General features: G+C 49.0%; 1 long non-coding RNA gene across 1 annotated transcript; it reads right to left on the bottom strand.

Moving 5' to 3' along the window:
* Positions 1-1,678: 1,678 nt before the first annotated feature.
* On the bottom strand, positions 1,679-3,091 carry LOC146287915 (uncharacterized). The gene is made up of 2 exons (XR_014755192.1): positions 2,661-3,091; positions 1,679-2,426 (listed from the first exon to the last, which is right to left on the bottom strand). It is a non-coding gene; the product is annotated as an uncharacterized LOC146287915 (long non-coding RNA).
* Between the last annotated feature and the right edge of the window lie 19,315 nt (positions 3,092-22,406).

Here is a 22,406-nt window from a genome sequence, read left to right on the forward strand (position 1 = left end):
GGCTATTCTTGAGGTTGTTCACAGTTGTGACATCATTAGAATGCCCAAGACAAACTTCAGTCAGACACAATAAACAAACAATAACAACTACATTTAAAAATGAGTCATATTTTTGGAATGTTGATAGCCCAGAAACAGTGTCCACGGAGGGGACTGATTAATATTATGTAAATATAATACAAAGGAACTGTATTCAATTAATTGTACAGACCCCAACCTTTCTATGAAGAAGGGTTTGAATACATATAACATTTACGTGTTTCATGATGATAATAATAATTCTTTGATGAGCTGGAGTTCTGCCTCCTGTTTGTCTTTCCCCTGATACTCCACAGAGCTCCACATCTGGGTCTAAACAGCAATAACTCAGTTTAATTTGACATCAATAGCCTCTTCTATGTGAGCAGCCAGACTCTAGGGTTTCCACAGCACCAGGGCCTGGGGCACAGTGTGGTTTGGTCACCATCATCATCATCATCATCACCATGCTACAATCTCCCATCAGTACAGTTCCGTGTGTCTGTCTGTCACTGGTTATGCTTGATGAAACTGTCGGTTTTTGATTTGAAATATACTCTCCGTGTGTTTGTGTCATGTTTTACATTTTGTAACATCAATAAGATAGATCTGGTCCTAATGAATACGTGAGGGGTCTAAACCAGGTCCTGAGGAGGATATTAAGGTGGGATTCTGTTCATGCGCCAAGACAGAACCCTGAGCCCGCTCTCCCTGTCACTGTCTCCATGGCGAACACGCACACACACAAATACACGCACACACACACATTCACGCACACACAAACAAACATGCACACACACACGCACATGCACAGACACACACAAACAGACACACACAGAAGCTTGGCAGCAGGGAGAGTGCTCTATAGCTCTGTGCTCTGGTCTGTCTGCTAAAGGATTAAGGAGCTGTGAAGACCTCCCCACTCTCCCCCTGAAACACAGGGCTTTGAAGAGACCCTGCTTTTACTGGCCATGAATAGTGTGTGTGTGTGTACGTGCGTGTGTGTGTTCCCTAAAGGATTGCAAGAACAGGGGACAAAAGTAGCCACCCTTAAACTGGAATCCAGCAATTTATTGAAAATGTACTTGAAGACAAAGAAATATAGACAGAGGGGAATATTTTGAATAATTTAAACATTCATTATATTTAGAATTCATTATATTCATTATATTTTACTGTTGATTGTTCTTCTACAGGTACACTCCTGCACTTTTTGAGTTTCATGTTGTTTAATTGTAACTTGTTTAACTGCATTCTCTCATGGAACTTCCCTTTGGCACTTATTTGGTTTTTCACGATAAATGCTTCATGTTTGGCTGCTTGCAATGTTCGGGGCTACCTCGCTGTTATGATTAGTGACCTGTGCTCTTTTGTAAAGCTCTCTCTTGGAAGTCGCTTTGGATAAAAGCGTCTGCCAAATGCATAAATGTATGTGGTATTATGTACCAAGGAAACATTCTAGTGTTTTTCATCAATGGATATTTGTGAATGTGTGTTTAAAAGCTTCAGTTCTTACCAGTTACTGTAATATAGAACTTCTTCTTCATCATATTACACGTCTTCATATCCTTAAAATCATTCTCTGTTAAATGGAAAGACTGAATAAGACAGCCATGTAATTACGTTGTTGAGAGGAATCCTTCATGAGAGACGGCAACAATAAAATATAAATATTTTATGACATGACAACATGACAACAACATGAGCCACATTCTTCTTTCTCTGGGGTAGAATGTGACAACAGCTTGATTTGAACAGTAAGGCAGGTCTCAGGTACAGACTGTTCTAGACTGACACACACACACACACTCATGCACATACACACAATCATGCACACACACACACACTTGGGGACAAACTGTTCTGTGCCAGGGAACCTGCCTTACAAGGCCCCTCCTATCTCCCTCTCTCCTCTGGACATAATGAGACTCTTGAAAGAGGAGGAAGAAGGAGAGGAAGGAGAGGGAGGGGAGGGAGGGGGAGCAGTGGGAAGAAAGGGAAGATAGGAGGGAGGAAGGAAGGAGGAAAGGACTGAGGGAAGGAGGAAAGGAGTCCACAACATATTTAACACTCCTGACCTTCTCTTTAAACACACACACACACAATGGCACGCACATGCACACACACACAAGCACACACACACAAGCACACACACACAAGCACACACACACAAGCACACACACACAGGTAAAACAAATAAAATCTGTCTAACCCCATACTCCCAATTACACAACAATCAAAGTCAAAATTAAAAATATCAGTTTGCATTCTTGACTATCCCAGATCTGCTGGCTGAGTGGAGGTCTTTTCTCTGAGAGCTGAAACGTTAGATACTGTTAGTTAGGAAGGCCTGGAAGGCTGGGCTTGGCTCTGGTAGCTCTATTCCAGTCCCGGGTCCAACAATATTCCTATACATGATGACATGATATTTTAATGACAAGTAAAATAGGAGACTATGCACATTTACCTACACACCACACACACACACACACACATACCTACACACCACACACACATACCTACACACCACACACACATACCTACACACCACACACACACATACCTACACACCACACACACATACCTACACACCACACACACACATACCTACACACCACACACACACACAAGTATCATAGTACCTGTATGGAACAGAGGAGAGGCAACAGAAATGATGTCATCATCCCTGGACAGAACACGCCTCCATGGTTGGTCCATTACCATGCTGTCAAAACACACTGACTCACAACCAAGCAGAATTAGAGAGAGACAGAAATGAAAGCAAAACACTGTGACTCAAAAATAAGCAGAGTTGAACATGAAAACAGACTGACTCCCATCTTCTCAAAAGTCCCTAAAATCATTCTGGGAAGAGAACACTCACACACACCACATATACACACTGAGCCTTCCTCACACACACATGGAGGGTACACACACACACACACACACACAAGCAAGCCATAATATGCACACCATACACAAATAGGAACAGTCCAGCTCCTATGACACACATAAGTTAAATCCTCTGATATGGTTCATGACAGGATTATATACTATGGAGAGGAGGAACAACAACAAATAGCCCTCTCTGCCCAACCCCTCTACCTCCCCTTCCTCCCCCTGCCTCCTCCTCTCTGCCTACCCCTCCTCCTCCTCTCTGCCCCTCCCCCTCTGTCCCTCCCTCCTCCCCCTCCCTCCAACATATCCTCACTCTGCACTTCATCCCCTGCATAAAGGACCGGTCTGTATACACACATGGATTCTAAGCACACACGCACGCACACACACGCACACACACACACACACACACACACACACACACACACACACACACACACACACACACACACACACACACACACACAGCATAGAAACACAGTTAAAGTGAAGATCAGAATCCATGTCTTGTATTCATCCTCCCCCATTGCTGTTTGATTTGATCGACTGACATAGATGCCGCTGGTACCTGTCTGTCATAAACAAACTGACCTGATAGCTTCAGTTCCCGTGGTTACGCTAGGACAGAGCCACAGCAGGTTGTGGACGGGGCTCCGCGAGCTGTAGGATCCGGTGCCGTCACGGTATAGGAGATCTATGCACCCTAGTGATCGCACACACACGCACACGCACACACACGAACAGAGTCAGGCTTGTGCACCAACACAGAAGCCATCTTTGATGTCTGCCTAGCATTTCGGGGACCTCCCCTCTCTAATAAGCTTTACTGTCGGGAGCGGTCAGAGCTGTCCCTCCACCGCTCTCTAATCCCTCCTTTGATGCTGCGGGAAGCAGGGAGAGACACTGAGACCCTGGAAGTCTGCTGGGACACGAGACAGAACAACCTGCAACACTGGGAAGAGCATCAGACACTTTTCTCTTTACACCCATCTATTATCTCTCTCTCTCTGTGTCTCTGTGTGTCTCTCTCTCTGTGTGTCTCTTTCTCTGTCTCTGTGTTTCTCTCTCTCTCTCCCTCTCAGAGAGACAGACACAGCAGTGAGATAAGACCCACTCTTGATCAATAGTGCTTGGTCTGAGAGCAGCTGTGGGGGCAGCGATGTGGCAGTGTCAACAGACCATCTAACAGCATCCACCTGTTCCCACTAGCCCTGACCCTGGATCAGTATCCAGCCCTGCTCGACAGCAGTCTGGACTGCCTGGCTTCTGCTAAGGCAGGTCCCAGATCAGCCAGTCAGATCCCCCAGGGGATCTTGGGTCACACCTGGTTACAGCCTGTTACACCTGGTTACAGTGTAACCGGTGTGTTACAGGTGTAAAAGGTGAGTTACGGTGTGATAGGTGAGTTACAGGTGTGTTCTAGGTGTAACAGCTGAGTTACAGGTGTAGGAGGTGGGTTCCAGGTATAATAGATGGGTTACAGGTGTGACAGAACAGACCTTTGTGAGCCTGCCAGAGACTCCTAGATAAAGATCATCAGATTAGATGATTTGAGTCCTGGTTAAGGCCGTATGTTTTTCTTAGGTCTACAGTTTCCATCCCGATCTCTTTGGATCCCTTTCTAAAAGGGAGAGGGAGAGAGAGAGGAAGAGAGAGAGAAAAAGAGAGAGGGACCGTGTTTGAGAGAGGATGAGAGACAGAGAGACAGAGAATGTTAGACAGAGGTGGAGAGAGTGAGTGAGAGGGAGAAAGAAAGAAATTGAGAAAGAGTGAGAGTTATGTACAGAGTGAGAGAAACACAGGGAGAGAGGGTAGTGGTGAGGGAGGGAGGGTGTCATTTACCCACTTGAAAAAAAGAGAAAATCACATACAGGGCTCCTGTCTGGTTTCCATGGCAACCTGAAGGCTATTATCGTACCTTGCCATTCATTATGAAAGGACTTCGGTGGACAGAGAGAGAGAGGGAGGGAAGGGGAGGAGGGGATGGATGAGAGTGGTGCGTTCTCCTTGCTTACAGCTGAGAGACAGAGAGAGAGAAGGAGAGAGGCTGAAAAAGGAGGGGGGGGGGTGTGAAGAGAAGAGGAGGGGGAGGGGGGGTGAAGAGAGGAGGGGGTGAACAGGTTGGCTTTTGTGCTCCTTTTTCTCTTTGATTTGATCACTGGCCCAGTTAGATGCAGCTCAACACTAAAATTACCATGAATCAATCTCTCTCTCCCTCCCTCCCTCCCAAGGCCAAGGCCAAGGCTGCACAAGCAGGACAGAGTAGCATGCATTGAAAAGTATACATCTCAGCTGACATGTGGGTTGTGAGTGTGAGAGAAAAACAGACAGAGAGAGAAAGAGAGAGCGAGGTTGCGAGAGAGAGAGAGAGAGAGACAGAGCGAGAGAGGAGAGAGAGAAACAGAGAGAGATAGAGATAGAGAGAGAGAGAGAGAGAGAGAGAGAGTGGGCGAGCCAGCATGTGAGGTGTAAGAAGAGGCTGTGAGGGCTGCTTCTCGCTGGTGACTCAGTCAGGTGTGAGAAAGGTTTAGTCATTTTCAACATCCCCATCCGTGACTGAGAAAGAGAAAGAATGAGAAAAGAGATAGATGGATAGAAAAGAGACTGAGAGAGAAATGGAAAGAGAGAGAAAGACAGAAGAGAGAGAGAGTGCGGCCCCCGGGGTGCGTTCGGGGGCCCCTGAAGGGATCAGCTCAGACAGACATATTAACATTCTCCTCAGCTGCACTGCGGGGTCTGCCTTCAACGCCATCTGACCTCAAACAAAAGACAGAGTGTGTGACACAGAGGCGAGCGTGTGTGTGTGTGTGTGTGTGTGTGTGTGTGTGTGTGAAACCCGGAGGAAGAGGAGAGAGAGAGAGAGCATGAAGAGGGATACATAGCTGTAGAGGAGGTGGCAGGAGCAGGAAAAGAAGAACATGGCACACACACACGCAAACACACACACGCACGCACACACAGTCCTATACATTCAACTCACCCTTTCAACTCACCTTGTTCACCTAAGGTGGCAGTGTGGTCCTTAGGGTCAGGGGTCACCAGGTCACCGGGGACAGTCAGACCTCCTGCCCCCCCCCCCCCCCCCCAGCAGCCTGACACTCACCACTCAGCAGCTGCTGTCTGACTCATTCAGTCACACGCTCTGTGATGTGAGCAGAACGAGTGAAGCTCCGAGGCTCCGTGTGTTGCAAACGTCTCGCAAACAATACGGGGGACAGGATGGAAGCACCTTATGAGGGTTGAAGAGTGACTGGGCTGTTTTTAGCTGCTGCCTGCCTATCTGGCATCGTTTGGTTCTCCCTGCCTATCTGGCATCGTTTAGTCCTCCCTGCCTATCTGGCATTGTTTGGTCCTCCCTGTCTATCTGGCATCGTTTGGTTCTCCTTGTCTATCTGGCATCGGTTTGGTTCTCCCTGCCTATCTGGCATTGTTTGGTCCTCCCTGTCTATCTGGCATCGTTTGGTTCTCCCTGTCTATCTGGCATCGGTTTGGTTCTCCCTGTCTATCTGGCATCGTTTGCTCCTCCCTGTCTATCTGGCATCGTTTGCTCCTCCTTGTCTATCTGGCATCGTTTGGTTCTCCCTGTCTATCTGGCATCCTTTGGTTCTCCCTGTCTATCTGGCATCGGTTTGGTTCTCCCTGTCTATCTGGCATCGTTGGCTCCTCCCTGTCTATCTGGCATCGTTGGCTCCTCCCTGTCTATCTGGCATTGTTTGGTTCTCCCTGCCTATCTGGCATCGTCTGCCACTCCCTGCCTGTATCTGGCATCATCTGCTCCTCCCTATATTCCAGGAAACAGTCTGCCTGTGACGAAACACGGCAGTCACACTGCTGAGTCACTCTGATCAAACAGGGCTCTGATTGGCTCCCAGCTGGTGGGAGCCAATCAGAGGGACAAGACAGCCTCCAGTGACCTGTAAAGGAGAGTGTCAGACCCAGCTGTCAGAGCAGGATAAACTACACACCCCAAACAACAACCACAGTCTAACACACGTCAAATACAATACATGTTCTGTATGCGGGAAAAAACAGATAGCATTAACACATTCAAACCAGACCAAGACAGGCCCAATGTGATGTGTTCAGTAAGAGCTGTCTAGGACGAGGAACCAGCCGTGTAATCTGTAGACGATCTGTAGACGCAGTCTGATGGGAGTGAGCACCAGACAAGGGGATATGCAGAAGAATTGAATTCTTCTACATAGAGAGCAGTCTGATTGGCTGTCCTGTGCCTCTCATTGCAGGGTGTTCAAATTAGTACAGTGTAATATAGAACTACAATATAATACATATAATATACACGTAGCATGATTTAAAATTGAACATAAGTAGTATATATATTTGGTTTTGGTTACCATACGTACATACATTACATCATGGTGATACTCACACTACACCAACTGTGCTGACATTGTGTATAAAAGCGCCATTTAACAAGCTTGAACACATTTTTTCTATACTTCAGAATGCTGCTGTGCTGGATAGTGAGTGTATATTTCACTGGGTGCACAGAGGAGTATAATCAAAACCTGTTTATTTAGATTGTATGGAACCTCTTCAGCATTCAAGCACCTCCGAACAGTCACCAGCTCTAGCATATGTCAACTGCAACATGTAGAAATGACTGTTTTGTTTATTTTGAATAAAAACATGCTTACAACATGCAAAATGGTGAAATTGCATTCTGTTTCACACAATTAACACATCCAACCAAAACATTGAAGGGCTTTGTTTGAAAATATGTGAGTATATATATGTAACAGATCTATACACAGCCCGTATCTATGTGTGTAGCCATGGAAGCTGTGTATGCATGGACAGGGATGAAGAGGAGGCTGGAGAGAGAGAGAGCTAGAGAGAGGAGAGAAAGAGCTAGAGAGAGAGAGAGAGAGGGAGAGGAGAGAGAGAGAGAGAGAGAGAGAGAGAGAGAGAGAGAGAGAGAGAGAGAGAGAGAGAGAGAGAGAGAGAGAGAGAGAGATGTAGCTGCATGTAGTGAGCCAGTGATGAGCATATGGCGGAGCAGTGGAGTGTCTGCCAAGCAGTCATCAGTCTCTTCTTACTGCTGCACACACACACACACAACAAACACACACACACACACACACAACAAACACACACATACACATTGACACGCTCTGTGACATTGACAACACAGTGACTCACGGCGCGCGCTTGGCACAGACGAAGACGAGCCCCCTGACGCAGCACAGAGAGAGAGTCGAGACGTCCATCAGGACGGCTGCTGTGTGGGGCAGAGCCCCTGGACACGGTGCTGGGACTGTGTGTGTGTGTGCGTGTGCGCGTGTGTGTGTCTGGTGTGACGGCGTGTTCGTCTTTGCTCGCGAGTGTGTGTCGACATCCAGAGTGTGTGTCTCGCTGCTCCACAGAGTGTGTGCCTCCAGTATGTGTGTGTGTGTCCCTGCTCCACAGAGTGTGTAGCTCAGTCACAGTGTGTACTGCGGTAAAAAGTGGGCGTTGGCTGGCTGTGGAGAATCAGGGCTTGGTGGTTATGGCTGGCGGTGTCTGTGGGCGATGGAGGGGTGGGGGGAGGCTGGTGTGGGTAGGGGCAGGGGGATGGGGGATCTGGCATGGGTATAGGCCAGGGGTGACGGCATGGGTAGGGGTAAAAGTTGGCAGTGTCTGGAATGGGAAGGGGGCCGGGGTGATGGAATGAGGAGGGGTAAGAGCAGGGAGGATAGTGGGGAGGTGGGGTTGGCGGGGCGGGAGGGAGGGAGGGGGGGGTCGCTGGCGTTCTGGGCCGAGGACAAGGAAGGACGTCTGGCAGCAGTGAAACATGAAGGTCCTGCCAGGGGGAGGGGCCCGAACGCCACAGACACCCTGCAGCTGGAGTCGGCTAGGGGAGCTGGACTGTACTAGATTAGACTGGTCTAGACTGGTCTAAGGCTGGGCAACACAAGTCTGGGCCAGGGCATGGCAGGCTGGCATGGTGGGCAGACAGGCGCCAGAGCCTGGAGGAACAGGGCCAGGCAAGGAGAGCGGCGGAACAATGGAATCCCAGACAGAACTGCCGTACTGCAGTGATAAGGGGGGAGGGGGGGGCGGTGGGGGGGGGAGCTGGTGCTGTGGCTAACTATCCAACCACAGAGAGGAAACGAGGCAGAAGAGACACAGCCAAACAGAGAGGCTTAGAGAAACCCAGTGTTTCACATCCCAGCCTCTCTCAGCCTCTAAACCTCCTTGACTTTCAGCCTCTATACCTCACTGCCTTCAGACTCCCAGCCTCTTAGGCGGGGTGCCTCCACCCGAAACATCAGTCACACGATCAAGGTGCACAACTCTGGTCTCAGGGGGGCAAGGAAAAGGCAGACGATGTCATGAATCCATTTAGGTCTCATGCTAAAAATAAAGTCCTGGACGAGGTGAAACATTGAGGCTTTAATCGTGTAAAAAATGCATTACCAAATAGCAGAATCTCTGCAGAGAACAGTTAAGAGGGTGTTTGCGTATTCCCACAGTCCAATCAGAGGATGCCTTTCTCTCTCCTCTTACCTAACTGAGAAAATAAAGGCTTCATATAAACAGATGTATGATACGTTTATAACCGTTTGTAATATATTTCTAATTTACGTTTCTAACGTTTATGAAAGGTTTCGGGTAGACGTGAAGATGGGGGGGGTTCACCGGCTGTGAGAGGAGACAAGTACGCAGTATTCTGACAACAATGACAGTCAGGACACATGATAGCTTCTCCCTTTCTGAATAATCGACAGCCACACCATTCACTATCGTAAAACATTTAAAATGACCAAACAGCGTACACACATTCTAATACAGCATGCCTTTCAATGGGGCGGTACCAACTGGTTCTGAACAGCGTCGATCAAACGGCCCCGTCGGTGTCGTAGACGCTGTGTGAACCTGGCGCTGTGACAGGGAACAGGGAGATGCGAGCGCTGTGGACAGGCCGCCATTTTACAACGCTGCAAATATCTGGGAGAGACTGGGACATACACACACACGCACACCCAGAAAACATGCGTGTGCACACACACACGTGCGTGCACGCACACACACGCCCGCACACATCCACACACAATGTGGTCACAAAGCTACACGTGTTTGTGTGATCACACTGCAAGTCCACCCTTCAAGATTATTAGTGCGGAGTTTGCACAGTAATTAAGGGCTTATAGGTGTAAAAACGAATGGCAGACTTGCTATCTCTCGTTTAGTTTAGCTAGAGTACCATCTCTCCTGTTATCCCTGTCTCGTTCTCCCCACCCCCCCACCTCTCTCTCTCTCTCTCTCTCTCTCTCTCTCTCTCTCTCTCTCTCTCTCTCTCTCTCTTTTTGTCTCTCTTTAACTCGCTAACACCTACCCTTCTCAGTTCATAGATCCATACCATCGTACCGCTAATGCTAACCCTTCACTAGCACCGCCATCTCTAACCCTGGCCTGCTGCAGACTAGCAGCCCCTAACCCTGGCCTGCTGCAGACTAGAAGCCCCTAACCCTGGCCTGCTGCAGACTACAAGCCCCTAACCCTGGCCTGCTGCAGACTACAAGCCCCTAACCCTGGCCTGCTGCAGACTAGAAGCCCCTAACCCTGGCCTGCTGCAGACTAGAAGCCCATAACCCTGGCCTGCTGCAGACTAGCAGCCCCTAACCCTGGCCTGCTGCAGACTAGCAGCCCCTAACCCTGGCCTGCTGCAGACTACAAGCCCCTAACCCTGGCCTGCTGCAGACTACAAGCCCCTAACCCTGGCCTGCTGCAGACTACAAGCCCCTAACCCTGGCCTGCTGCAGACTACAAGCCCCTAACCCTGGCCTGCTGCAGACTGACTCAAGGCAGGGAGACCCTGTGAAACCCAGAGTACACATGTCAGCAGACCATGCTGCCCCCTCTCCAACACACACCACACACACACCACACACACACAGAGCATACACAGAGCATACACACCACACACACACACACCACACACACACAGAGCATACACACCACACACACACACACCACACACACACACACCACACACACACACACCACACACACACACACAGAGCATACACACCACACACACACACACACACACCACACACCACACACCACACACACACACACACACACACCACACACACACAGAGCATACACACCACACACACACACACACACCACACACCACACACACACACACACACACACCACACACACACACACCACACACACACACACAGAGCATACACACCACACACACACACACACACCACACACACACACACACACACACACACCACACACACACACACACACACACACAGACCATACACACACAGACCATACACACACAGACCATACACACACAGACCATACACACACACACCCACACGTTCACACTCCTGTGTGAAATGTTAAGTTATTCATTTTTATGAATAAGCAAAGTATTTTCACAAACACACTTACATGCAATATGTATAAAGACACTCAACAAACATTGCAGACACTAAGGAATTGAACAGATGGCATGGCAATACCATACATCCATCCACACACACACACACACACACACACACACACCACAGAAATATGTCTGACATGCCTGATGAGGTCACAGGGCTATATTGAGACGGAACCCAGACTGCTCTGATGGAAGCCCAGCTGAACCTCAGTGGACCTCACCCATCCTTCTGAAGTTAGCAAGCCAAACACACCACCCAAACCAAACACACCGCTGTGACAAAAGCAACACAACACTGTACAACACACACTCCTTAAACACAGCACACACCATTGCACCACTACACACACCCCTGAAACACAACACACACCACTGCAAATCCGAAACACACCTCCGCGACAGAACACACAGCCCTCCAACACAACACACACCATTGGAAAGCAACACACACCACTGCGACAAAATACTATTCTGCAATATACCACACTAGAGCACACACTGCATATCCAACACACGCTCCTCCAACACAACACAGCTACATACCTGTCGCTGGGTTGTGCACTCATCTACCCTTTTTGTTTCTTTGGTTGACAATCCCCGTCTCTCTTCTACACAGTCACATGGGCTGGCTCACAAAAAGGCCCAATGCACCATTAGGTCTTGTGGGGCGAATAGACACCCAGGACAAACACCTCGCTAGGAACCAGGACACACGCCTCGCTAGGAACCAGGACACACGCCTCGCTAGGAACCAGGACACACGCCTCGCTAGGAACCAGGACCCACGCCTCGCTAGGAACCAGAACACGCACCTCGCTAGGAACCAGAACACGCACCTCGCTAGGAACCAGAACATGCACCTCGCTAGGAACCAGGACCCACGCCTCGCTAGGAACCAGGACCCACGCCTCGCTAGGAACCAGGACCCACGCCTCGCTAGGAACCAGGACCCACGCCTCGCTAGGAACCAGAACATGCACCTCGCTAGGAACCAGAACATGCACCTCGCTAGGAACCAGAACATGCACCTCGCTAGAAACCAGGACACACGCCTCGCTAGGAACCAGGACACACACACAGATCAAGTCTGTCCAACCAGCAGTGGGACGCAGCTGGCCTCTCTACCTGGATCTCCACTGAAGTCCTCCTCCTGTCTGAGTCTTACATCGCCATCAATGGTCTCTGTCTCTGTCTCTGTCTCTGTGTCTCTCTCTCTCTCTCTCTCTCTCTCTCTCTCTCTCTCTCTCTCTCTCTCTCTCTCTCTCTCTCTCTCTCTCTCTCTCTCTCTCTCTCTCTCTCTCTCTCTCTCTCTCTCTCTCTCTCTCTCTCTCTCTCTCTCTCTCTCTCTCTCTCTCTCTCTCTCTCTCTCTCTCTCTCTCTCTCTCTCTCTCTCTCTCTCTCTCTCTCTCTCTCTCTCTCTCTCACACTCACACACCTCAAATACAGGTACACACCGACAGACAGACAGACAGACACACACACCTCCAAAACAGATACACACACGGTATCCTGTATCCTGGGCACACAGGTGAGCAGATGAAGTTTGGGTATGAGGTCAAACACAAGTGTACCGAGCTGATCTGAGCACGCTCTCACCAGTACTTTGTGCTGCTCTCAAAACAGCGATCACATGACCACAGGGCCTCAGCATGGACACACAGCAGCAGGACCACACACACACACACACACACACACACACACACTGGGGAAGGAAAACAGGATAAATCTGCTAGAGAAGAACGTGTCACTCCCTCCACACACACCTGTTCCTCCAGCTCTCTACTGCCCCTCTCTACTGCCCCTCTCTAATACCCCTCTCTACTGCCCCTCTCTAATACCGCTCTCTACTGCCCCTCTATACTGCCCCTCTCTACTGCCCCTCTCTAATACCCCTCTCTACTGCCCCTCTCTAATACCCCTCTCTACTGCCCCTCTCTAATACCCCTCTCTACTGCCCCTCTATACTGCCCCTCTCTACTGCCCCTCTCTAATACCCCTCTCTACTGCCCCTCCCAACTACCCCTCTCCACACCACCTCCACATCACTACTCCTTGCAGCCTACACCCTCCATCCTATTCTGGATTTCCAGTATCATACACCCTACGACCTTTACCCTACACCCTGTACCCTACACCCCATCTCCTGCACTCTACTCCCTATATATTGTCTTTCTATATCTCCTTCTCTCCATCTCTCACCTCTATGTATGTCTCTCTGCATGATGTCTTTACTCCCCTTCACTGTCTTTCTCTCTTATCTGTCTCCTCTCTGTCTCCTTTGATCTATATCCTTCCATCTCTCACCTGTCATCCCTGTCTCGTTCTCCCCATCTCTCGTTCTCTCTCTCGTTCTCTCTCTCATTCTCTCTCTTTCTCTCTCTCTCTCTCTCATTCTCTCTCTCATTCTCTCTCTCTCTATGTGTCTCTCTCTCTCTCTCGCCTCGGCCTCCTCCGTGGGGGGGGGGGGGGGGGGGGGAGGTGCGTGCGCACCCCTCGCAGCTCCCGAGAGCCCAACCCGTGCACAGCAGAACGTCACAAGTTAGGGTCTCAGGGAATGAGAGAGGTGCAGGCGGAGTCAGGGCGGTCCGGGCGCCCGGGGTGGCGGAGAGCAGAGAGAGAGAGAGCGAGAGCGAGAGAGAGAGAGAGGGCGAGAGCGCGGAGGCTCCCTGGCAGCATGGTGGCGTGGTGAGCCGCACGGCCTCGAGACGCCGCCGGTTCCGGAACAAAGAGAACGACTGGACGGAGAACGGATAGATACGAACGGGCGAATCCACGCACGCACGGTCAGAAGCTGAACCGGATCCCTCGTGGTGCGCGAGGACACGGATGTGGCCGTGCATGCGTGTGCACATACGACCACACACGAAGCACACGAGGGGGGGGGGGGGGGGGCGCTGCTGTGCCACGGTGACGAGCACACAGACTCACACCCCTACAGACACACACACACTATCACCACGCAGGGTCCAGTACCACTCTAGTTTAACACTCCCATCGTGGACCGAGATCACAATGAATCGCATTGATCTATCTTGCGCAGACACACACAATGGCAACTAGAGCAGAAAGGGTACAGCAGGCAGGCGGCACCGTCGCACCAAACACAGACTCCCAGGTTCGGACAGAAGACATCCAGCCTCTCCATGCGAGGGATCCCAACACACCACCCGCAGCAGCCCAGGGACAGGAGACCAAGCCCCGCAGAACAGCACAGCTAGACGGCAGGTCGCAGACGGCAGGTCTCACGCTAAGTCTGTCTGGCAGGGAGAGGAGACAGGAGGAGAGAGGAGGAGAGAGGAGGACTCACCCTTCTGGCTGCGATGTCTCAAACTGACGCAGTTCACTGTGTCTGTCTGCCGGTCTGTCGAGAGGGAAAGAGAAAGAGAGGGAGAGAGAAAAAGCGAGAGAGAGAAGGGGTGAAAGACAGAGAGAGAGAAAGTGCGAGACCAACAGAGAGTGGGGTATTGAAAGAGAAAGAAAAAGATGAAAATGAGAGGGGGATGGAAAGAGAGCAGGAAAAAGGAGGAGATGGCGAGCTTTGTCGCGGGGGTCCTGAGGGCTAGTGCATGAGACTGCTCAAACCCACTGTCTGGCTGTCTGCTACTCAGACATGCAGGGGGAAGAGAGAGAGAGAGAGAGAGAGAGAGAGAGAGAGAGAGAGAGGGGGGGGTGGAGGGAGAGGGAGGGAGGGAGGGAGAAAGAAAGAGAGAAAGAGGAGAATTTGGAGGGAGAAAGAGAGAAAGGGAGAAGGAGAGGGTGAAGGGGATAGAGAGAGAAAGAGAGGCAGAGAGAGAGAAAAAGAGAGAAAGAGAGGGAGAAAGAGAGGGAGAGAGAGAGAGAGAGAGAGAGGGAGGGGAGGAAAATGCTGAAATACAGTACATGAGAGAATAGTGAAAGAGGAGGAGATGGAGGGAGCTACTAGACAGGGGAGAGCAGAGGGTGAAAGGAGAGAGGGAGAGGTTGTAGGATAGGAGGCGACAGACGAGAGAGTGACATTAGAAATGTGAAGATTAGAGGAGCGATGGGAGACACGGTCCGTGATAGAGAGCAGAGAGAGAGAGACAGAGAGAGAGATATCTCTCCCTGGATCGATAGGCCTGGAAGTGCTGACTGCCTCTAAAGACGAAGAAATGAGCGACAGCATGGGGAGAGAGAGGGGCAGGAGAGAGAGAAATAGAGAGGCAGGAAAAAGAGCGGAAGAGAGGCAGGAAGAGAGAGGCGAAGGGAGAAAGGCTAGGGAGGAGACGAGCAGGAGGGAGAGGCGGGCAGGAGGAGAGAGAGAAGCAGGAGAGAGACGAGAGAGAGGGCCTCACACAGCACACTGACAAGTTCCTAGTCCTGTCAGTAACCTACCCATCCATGTCCAACAGTACAATGCATAAGACACGACCACACAGACACAACACCCCCAAACCCTTTTCTCTGTCCCTCCCAGTGCTTCCCATGTAAAACAGTCCAGCTCGCAGGCAGGCTGGCGGGCGGAAGCCTGGAAGTCATCAGATCTTTGTGACAGAAGGTAAAAGAGAAAAGATAACAAACAGAAACAGAACTGGATAATAGGAAAGAATGTGTCAACGCCTGTTGTCCCTCCCTCCCTCCCTCCCTCCTTCCCTCCTTCTCTGTCACAAAAACCCTGTCTCTCTCCTTCTGCCTCTCTCTCCGTCTCTCTCTCATTCTTTCTTCTCCTCCTCCCCCTCTCTCCCTGCCCCCCCCCCCCCCCCCCCCCCAGGTTCCAGCCGGGGTCTCTGGGGAGAGAGAAGTGCTCTGCTTCAGGCAGCATCCCACAGCACGCCTGGATAGAGAAATAAATATCATTCATTCATTTCCTCCAACAGCTGAAACCAGTTAGACCAAGAGGTCTCCTACACCGAGACAGGGAGGGAGAGAAAGAGAGGGGGACAGAGAGAGAGGAATTGAAGGAAAGAGGGAGATAGAAAGATATACAAAGAAGGAGAGAGAGAGGGAGAGAGACATAGAGAGGAAGCGCACGGGAGAAGAAAGGAGGGAAGGAGAGAGGGAAGAGAGAAACACAACCGCTTCCCGCCTTACAATGTCCCTTTTCATGCTCCTGTTCTGCAAAAAAAAAAATCCTCTTCGAGTCAGCATGTCCGTCTCTCTCTTTCTATAATTCCTGCTTTCCTCTGCTCCAGTCTCGCTCACACTCTCTACCCTGTCTCTGTGTGCAACTGGCTCTGAGTGTGTGCCTCGCGGAGAGAGAGAGAGAGAGAGAGAGAGAGATGAGAAAGAGAGAGAGAGAGACAGAAAGAGCAAGCGAGGGAGGGAACAAGAGAGAACGGGTAAAATGGGGGAGGGACCATGGGAGCGACTGCCTGCAGAGAGAAGACGGAGAGTTTGAGAATGAGGCGGGGGAAACGACACCTCTTGGCTCTCTGGTCAGGTGATATGTAACTTCTTATGAATGTAAAATTCTAGGTTTGAAGACGGACAATTAAAGGACAGAGAGGAAAAGAGGAGGAGAGGAGAAGGTAGGACAGCCAGACAGAGGGGGAGGAGGGGGAACCTGCAGTGGCAGGGGACTGCCGACGGACGACATGAAATGGGCACAGATCAGCGACCGCTGAATAACTCCCCATCTCTCAGTCCGTTTGAACGAGGTCAATCTGGAATTCCCTGAAATTTCTTTCACCTCAAATGTATAAAGCTGTGGACGTCCTACCACATCTCCTCACTATATTGCCCTACTTCCTTCCTTTCACCCCTCCATTCCCTCCTTCCATCCTTTCCTCCTTCCTTCCTCTCCTCCCAGCCAGCCTATGTGAGCGGTTAGAGGAGTGTGTGTGTTTCTAGGTTAATCTCTCTCTGGTCATACATCACATGCTGTTTGCTCTGCTCACAGTGGGCAGTTAGTCCACAGCTCATACCAGCCCTGGGCTGTAGTGCTTCGGTCCTTCTATCCCACCCCGGACTCCCCCAACCAGCCCTGTTTTCCCCCGGCTACCTCCCCCAGTGTCTCTCCTTGGTCTCGGCCCACTGTTACCTTGACACATCCTCCATCCATCTATCCGGCACCTCTGCACACACACACACACACACACACACACAGATGCACACACACACCCACACAAGCGCAAACACACAAACTCACGTGCACACACAAGCGCTGACACACACACAAACTCTGCCTCCACCACTCCAAACCCTCAACCTGAACAGCGAGGGAATACTGCGGGGAGCACAATCATGTTCAAGACCGCCTCGCGTCGTCTTCTTTGTCATGTGTGAGTGGCTAACTCTTAACCTCCCTCCCGTCCTCTTCTGATCACCCCTCCCTCCTCCTCCTCCCTCCTTCCTCATCCTCAAATCCTCCCCCTCCACCTCCCCACCAGCCTGTGGCCTTGACAGAACAAAGAAGCAGAACGGAAGCTCTCTCCCACGACACACACACACCCACACCCACCACGACACCCACACCCAGCACGACGCGCACACACACACACCGCAACACCCACTGCACTGGGACTAAATGGACTGGGATAGCACTACAGCCAGCCACCAACAGGGGGCGCCCGCTTCTCTTCTCCAGTGCCTTTGGTATGACAGACGGGTTGACGGCAGGACCTACCGTGTCAGGCTGGGTGGGGAGGTGAGCCAAGGAGCTGAACTATTAGCCTGTTGCTTTGGTTAAAAGCATCTGCTAAATGACTAACATGGACAATGTAGATATAATGTTCAAATCAATACTGTTAGTATGGGAAACACCTTTTAAAATCATATTACAGCTTTCCCTGTACCTGAACCTTAGTAGCAGATGATACACACACGAGCCCACACACACACAAACCAAACACACACTCTCTTGGCTGAGTGCTGTCATTTTGCAGATGAGTGTGCAATTATGAACATTTGCAAATCTTTGACTGTATGCACAGGTTTTGTTCCATGTGACCTGTGTGTCCAAACCGGCCTTGATCCTGTGTCTACAAGCACGCACAAACAAACAATAAACACTTTCCATCTGGAGAATAATGTTGTGTTTACAGTATCGTGAAGGTCATCATTTGTTGGTGGGTGTGTCTTAATGATGGGGTTAATGTTCTGCAATTACTCTGTTCCAACACCTGCTAAATACCATTTTTGTTTTTGCATTTGTTAAGTAGCAAAGGGTCGTGAAAAATATTAAATCTAATGAATATAATAGCGTTGAAATTTACAGATTTTTGCGACGACCTTCCAAAAATTCAAGCATTTACCACAATCTGTTGGTAACATTTGGGTTTAAAGATTTAGGACATTTTGGGTTAATCCTCTTTATAACACCTAACATTATAATTCTATACTCAGGACCGCTATACACAGCAGCATCACACAAGCCTTGATACAATATTAAAATACATACATAGAAAAAATCAAAGCAAATAAAAACATTTTATCAACCAACATCAAAGGTATTTACATATATTGTTTTATCAGTGTAAATTCCTTATTATAATGCTAAAGGTCTGTTGGAAATGATAATGAAGGTTATTTGTGTTATAAATCATTCTAATGGATGCAATTTTGGGGGGGTAACCTCAGGAACATTTACAGCAAAAATATTATGATCATGGCTAACCCTATACCCAAATGGGTGGTTATATTACTGTTTAGAGGAAGTCCAGGGGAGCCTGGTTGGTCGGGCCTAGCCTTGTTCTGTCTTGCAGGTTTGACTCTGCCTGATGGTCTGCATGCAGTCATTATTGCTAATATCAAAAGGATTGAAGCAGATTTTTGCTCTTATCAATGTATTTTGTTGTTGTATGTTTGTCTACGTGCTTTATGAACCTTGCTGTTTGTTTTTATTCGCGTTTTGAACGTGGTTTGCTTCTCTTTTACGGCTACAGCATGGCTGAAAGCACGAGCATAATTTCCAGACAATAAAGTTAATTTTGAATCTTGAGTTGGTCACACCCATGCTGAGCCTGTCTGAGAACAGGAGAGTTCCTGGTTGAGGATTAGGCCGAGTGTTCCGTGGTAAAGGGACAACATCTGTCGCTATGGTTGCATACTTTTTGGGGGAGACGAACGGAACACATTGGGGGTGGGGTGGTTCTGTTTGATGTCATTACGATTTCCTCAGAAAAAACAGTCGATCTACACACACGCAATTTGAAATGTGAAACTGGAAGCAGCATGCCACAACTCTTATGAGATGTGCTGCTGAGAAAGCTGAGAATGGGATATCGGTATGGGTTTGCAATGTATTTTAGTGGATGTCTGTTTCCAGTTCGTGTGTTATTTACCAATTGTGCAATTTTTTAAGTAAAAGTAAAAAAAGTTTTAAGAAAAAAGAGAACGATGAGAACAAATGAGCACAGCTCAGTGGTCGAGTATTTGCCTGCAGATCAGGTTTGAATTTGTTTTACGTCTGCTAAATGACATGAATGATAAACAATCCTATGAGGTTGTTGTGTATATTCGTGCACAGCAGCAGAGTAGGTAGGTTTACTATGTACAGTATTCAGTGGGTTGTATTCGGTTACATTTGAAACAGGGATGTGACTCATCAATGATACCCAGCTAACGGAACCAATGGAACTATTGATTATTCACTAAACATTCTGAAAATGAGCAGTGATCTCACTAGGCAAACATGTTGGCAGAGTCACGTTCACCATTGGGACATAAAGAATCTATTGTTGGACGACACACTAACATCTTGTATGTTGAGATTAACCCTTAACTCGAATTCCAACACCTCTTACGGCAGGGAGGGAAAAAATGATTTAATAAACTTGACGAAAAATGTTTGTTCACGATCATTAAAGCCCTGCAATATCATCGTGTAACTGTAATAATATACTGTGTAACATCAACAGCAAAATCAAACCAGTTTAAACCTGCGTAGGAGTGATTTTCCTTCTTTAGTTCCCTATAGTTGTTCCTCTCTTTAATTAACCTGGCATGATCCTCGCTGCTCTGGCATGTTGGAGCTACAGGTCCCCTCTCCTGGTCTCCTTCCAGAACCTTCTTTTCTCTCTGTCAGTTATCTTCCTCAACTCATCCGTCTGTTCACCTTGCACACACACACACACACACACACACACACACAAACCAGCATGCAAACTACTGCGCCAACGTTTGTTTAAGAAAAAAAACGATGTTTCTGTGTAAGTAGTGCAATTATGAGCTGTTGGACATTCAATTGGTGAACAGTGGTTGTCTTATTGTTTCCATTGATAGCTTGCAACAATTCTTAAAAAACAAACAAAAAAAACTCTCCTTCCTGTGCTGAAATAAAAAAACTCTCCTTCCTGTGCTGAAATCAAATTTTCTTACTGAACCAAACGAAATGCAGGGAAAAAAACTATCATATGTAAATAGTTCTAACTGTTTACTTGCTGTGAACTAACTGACAACATTTTTGATTAAAAGTTTCATATTAACTGCCAATTAATAGCACCCACAATATACAGACACCAGAGTAAAAAACTATTGTTCATATCACTGTCATCCAGGCCAGGGGATGTCATCCTCATGTGGTGAGGTCATACAAGGTGTGTGGTGACATCATCCAGGTGTGGTGAGGTCATCCAGGGCGCGTAGCAATGTCCTCCAGGTATGGCGACATTGTCCAAGGTGTGTGGGGACGTCGTCCAAGTGTGGTGTTCCCTCAGGGAAAGCTAGGAGGCTGTACAGTTATCTCCTGTGATGTCACTCTAAACTATACAACCTACTACCTCAACCTGGGACAACAGTGTGATGAAGGCAGGACATCAGGGTGATGTCCTGTGATGGAGGACATGGAGGCTGGCGGGGACTTGGGTCGGTAAAAGCTCAGTGTGAACGTGAAGACAGAGTGGGCTTTCCACCATTTCCGAATTGATCGTCATTCTGAGATGGTTTGAAGCAGTGACCTTGGACGCGTTGGAGAACATGTTCGCGATGATGTTGGGGGTAGGTGTGGTTTGTTTGGGAGATGAGATGGGCCTCCAGAGGTCTGTTGCTGGGCAGATTAGTCATAGTGAGGGTGGAGCTTCATTGGCGTGTCTTCTAAAGACATGTGACTGGAGCGTCGGTCTGCAATCCCCCCTCTTCATCAAGCAGCCACGTCTACTACAATCTTACCATGCCACCAAACCCCATCTCCCACAATGCTACCAAGCCACCAAACACCATCTCCCACAATCCTACCATGCCACCAAACACCATCTCCCACAATCCTACCATGCCACCAAACACCATCTCCCACAATCCTACCATGCCACCAAACACCATCTCCCACAATCCTACCATGCCACCAAACACCATCTCCCACAATCCTACCATGCCACCAAACCCGTCCTCTCCTGACTGAGCCCCCCCGGTCCTTCAGGCCTTAAACTCTGATCTCAGTCCTGTCAGGTCCAAGAGGACGGCTTCCCGCGGTGCTGCCCGGGCCAGGGAGACACATACCTATAGACACGAGCTTGTGCGGCCAAGTCACCACAAGTTCGGATCTACGGGTTTGTGGCGGCTGGCGATGTCCTCACCGCGAAGGGGAACCTCAGAAGACGGAGTCCAACGTCTTTTTTCAAAACTTTAATAATCCCTGATTGGTCCTCAGGAGTATGGAGTCAGACAGAGCAGCTGGAGGAAAGGTGGATGACCCGGGAGGAGAGCAATCTGACTGGAGGTCAGATGAGGAGCGCAGACGAACACACAGGGCTGCAGCTTCTCTGTTCTAACCAGCACTGCGTCAGTTAAAGTCTCTACACGCCCCACATCACCTATCAGGACAGCAGTTCCTGTCTGGTTAGAAACAGCTTTATAGCAACATGCGCTTTCATCCCACTCATCCTCACAACAACCTAAAGGGTCAAAGTCAATTTTCTTCAACATTAAAAGACAATAACTTTTTAAACAGCATGTTGTACTCACGTTTAGAAATTTCAAGATAATGTTAAAATCGCTGTAACGAACTCAACCCCCCACAGACAAGCCACCATTACTGAATCAGGATTGAAGTACCACATTTTTGTTATGAACAGTTGACTGAATGGTCTGTCTCTGGAATTTGAAATGAAACGAGATGCACCTCATCAAATGATTTTAAGACCTTGAAAAATATAATTGAAAAACCTTTACAACC

The sequence above is a fragment of the Hypomesus nipponensis genome, chromosome 5 (genome assembly GCF_054491055.1).
Source record: "Hypomesus nipponensis isolate SF chromosome 5, ASM5449105v1, whole genome shotgun sequence".
In the NCBI taxonomy this organism is placed as follows: domain Eukaryota; kingdom Metazoa; phylum Chordata; class Actinopteri; order Osmeriformes; family Osmeridae; genus Hypomesus; species Hypomesus nipponensis.